The 2,899-nt window shown below is 48.8% G+C and overlaps 1 pseudogene; it reads right to left on the bottom strand.

The window, feature by feature from the left end:
- Positions 1-1,156: 1,156 nt before the first annotated feature.
- LOC744930 (olfactory receptor 1D2-like) lies at positions 1,157-2,416 on the bottom strand (annotated as a pseudogene).
- Between the last annotated feature and the right edge of the window lie 483 nt (positions 2,417-2,899).

Here is a 2,899-nt window from a genome sequence, read left to right as displayed (position 1 = left end):
CAAAAATTAGCCGGGCATGGTGGCGTGCACCTGTAATCCCAGCTACTTGGGAGGCTGAGGCAGGAGAATCACTTGAACCCATGAGGCAGAGGTTGCGGTGAGCCAAGATCGTGCCACTGCACTCCAGCCTGGGCAACAAGAGTGAAACTCTGTCACAAACAAACAAAACACAGAGGTTCCCACAGAGGAAAAACAAATCTCAAATAAAATCTACTCCTCCTTAAAAAAATTATAGTCTCACAAAAAGTTAATGCCACTAAATCTGCCCATCACTTTTTCTCACACTGCTTGTCTCCACCAGAAGGAACCTCACTCTGATGTTTGGGAGAACTGCGGGATTTGTCTTCAGATTCTGTAGCCTCAGGAGTGTGGAAACCCGTCTGGTTTGTCTCCTAATACACGATCAGTCCAGAGGGAATCCATGTACAAAACTCCTAATATAACAATATGACCTCACATCTGTGAATGTGGCAAAATAAGTCAGGTATTGCATTTCTTCCCTTTGTTTGTCCATTATCCACTTCCTTCTCATCCTTTCTAAGATAATCTATATTTTATTGGAAGTGGCGATGTATCTAACCCTAACAAACAAGTGAACAAACAACAGCAACATATGACAACAACCTTTCCCAGCCTGCGTGGCAGGCAGGTGGCCATTGAGATGTGAAAAGAAGATGCTGAGTGGTGATTCTGGGAAATCCCTGGAAAGTGATAAACTTCTTTTGCCCTTCCTCTCCTCATCCTTCCACTGAGACAGGACAAGATGGTGGGATCCCCAGCAGCCATTTTGGAAACACAGGGATGAAAGCCTCACTCTATGGCTGGGGGAGGAGGGATCTAGAAGGAGCCACGTTTCTGGCGTTGGACTTCCCATTCTGGAATTGTCATTATGGAAGACAAAAATAAACCCGTCTTGTTTAAATAGATGTAATTGGGATTTTCTGTTACCTGCAGCTGATTTAGATTCCCAGAGATAGGCATATCTCTTCTAATAATAGTAAAATTCTCTTCTAATTCTTCTCCCACTTTCAGTTTTTTTTTCCCTTCTCTAAAAATAGTCTAAATTGGTGTGTGGAAGGAAGTGGTGTTGAGGTGACGTCCAGAGTCGGGTTCTGTTTCCTCCTATCTTGAACCTCCCCAGACATCGGCCCAGCACTCACCAGCACCATGATGGGTGTGAGCCCCTACTGAAGAGCCTTCTCACGGCCTCCTGGACCTCCTTGTTCATCAGACTGTAGATGAAGGGGTTTAGCATAGAGGTCACCACAGTGTACATGATAGTTGCTATGGTGTCCTGGGCTGAGAAGGAGTCTGGGGGTCATATGCAGATCCCCAGGACAGTTCCATAGAACAGGGTGACCAGAGACAGGTGGGAGCTACATATGGAACATGCCTTGCGCCTTCTTGTAGGAGATGGAATCCGGAGGATGGCTGCAGCAATGCGGATGTAGGAGACCAAGATGAGCACACAGGGAGCCGGGAACAGGACCACAGCCCCCAGGAACACATGCTGATTGACATGTATGTGAGCAGGCAATCTTCATGAGCAGGTAGGCGTCACGGTAGAAGTGTGAAACCTGGGCGGAGGAGCAGAAGGCCAGTCTGCTCATGATGACCGTGTGGACCAGGCAGATGAGGCTGGAGCCTGCTCACGCTAGCACGGCCAGCCCCTGACAGAGCTGGGGGTGATGATGGAGCAGTACTGCAGGGCGCTGCAGATGGCCACATAGTGGTCCAGTGCCATGATGGCCAGCAGAAAGGTGTCCACGTTGGCAAAGGAGATGAGGAAGTACGTCTGAGTCAGGCACTGGGGATAAGAGATCGTCCATAGGCCGGGCGAGGTGGCTCACACCTGTAATCCCAGCACTTTGGGAGGCCGAGGCGGGCAGATCATGAGGTCAGGAGATGGAGACCATCCTGGCTAACACGGTGAAACCCCGTCTCTACTAAAAATACAAAAAAAAAAAAAAAAAGTTAGCTAGGCATGGTGGCAGGCACCTGTAGTCCCAGCTACTCGGGAGGCTGTGGCAGGAGAATGGCGTGAACCCGGGAGGTGGAGCTTGCAGTGAGCTGAGATCGGGCCACTGCACTCCAGCCTGGGTGACAGAGCAAGACAGTCTCAAAAAAAAAAAAAAGAGATCATCCATGTTCCTGCCACATGGTTGACCAGGAGCTTGGGGATCAGGTTGGTGATGAAGCAGATGTTGACAAAGGAAAGATGAGTGAAGAAGTACGTGGGGGTGTGCAGGCGAGGGTTGGAGCCGATGCCCAGGATGATGGGTGTGTTTCCAGCCTCAGTGACTAAGTGCATACACAGGAAGAGCCAGAAGAGGGCCTGCTGCTTCCCTGAGTCACTGGTGATGCCGAGCAAGAGGAACTCGCCAACTCCTGTCTCATTCTCTTTACCCCTGGACATCCCACTACAGCTCAGGGAGGTAGCAGGCTACACAGACCACAGGGGAAAATCACTTAGCAGAGTCTGGGCTTGCTTTATGTTCAGAATCAGATTGCAGAATCAGAGGCGGAGGTTGCAGTGAGCTGAGATCTCACCACTGCACTCCAGCCTGCTGACAGAGCGAGACTCTGTCTAAAATAAATAAATAAATAAATAAGAAAGTAAGGGTTGTTTCAGGAAGTTTATTTTTCAGGTTCATTGCAGCCCTAATTTTCAGTCTCTGGTGATAAGGGACTATTTTCTTGCCATGTCACTGGGAGGAATCTTTATGGCTGGCTGCATGCAGGGAGAGACAGGTCAGCTAGCCCTCTCTGAAGCTACAATTTCTCCAATGTTTTTCATTCAAAATAATCAATATACCGATTAAGCATATTTGGGGATAGCACGTCCTCGACTCCGTTAACTACCATTATGGTTTTGGGGGAAGAACCCCAGAGAGGTGAA

The sequence above is a fragment of the Pan troglodytes genome, chromosome 4, assembly GCF_028858775.2.
Source record: "Pan troglodytes isolate AG18354 chromosome 4, NHGRI_mPanTro3-v2.0_pri, whole genome shotgun sequence".
Lineage (NCBI taxonomy): Eukaryota > Metazoa > Chordata > Mammalia > Primates > Hominidae > Pan > Pan troglodytes.
The sequence above is the reverse complement of the archived record's forward strand: the minus strand, read 5'-3'. Positions and strand labels throughout refer to the sequence as shown.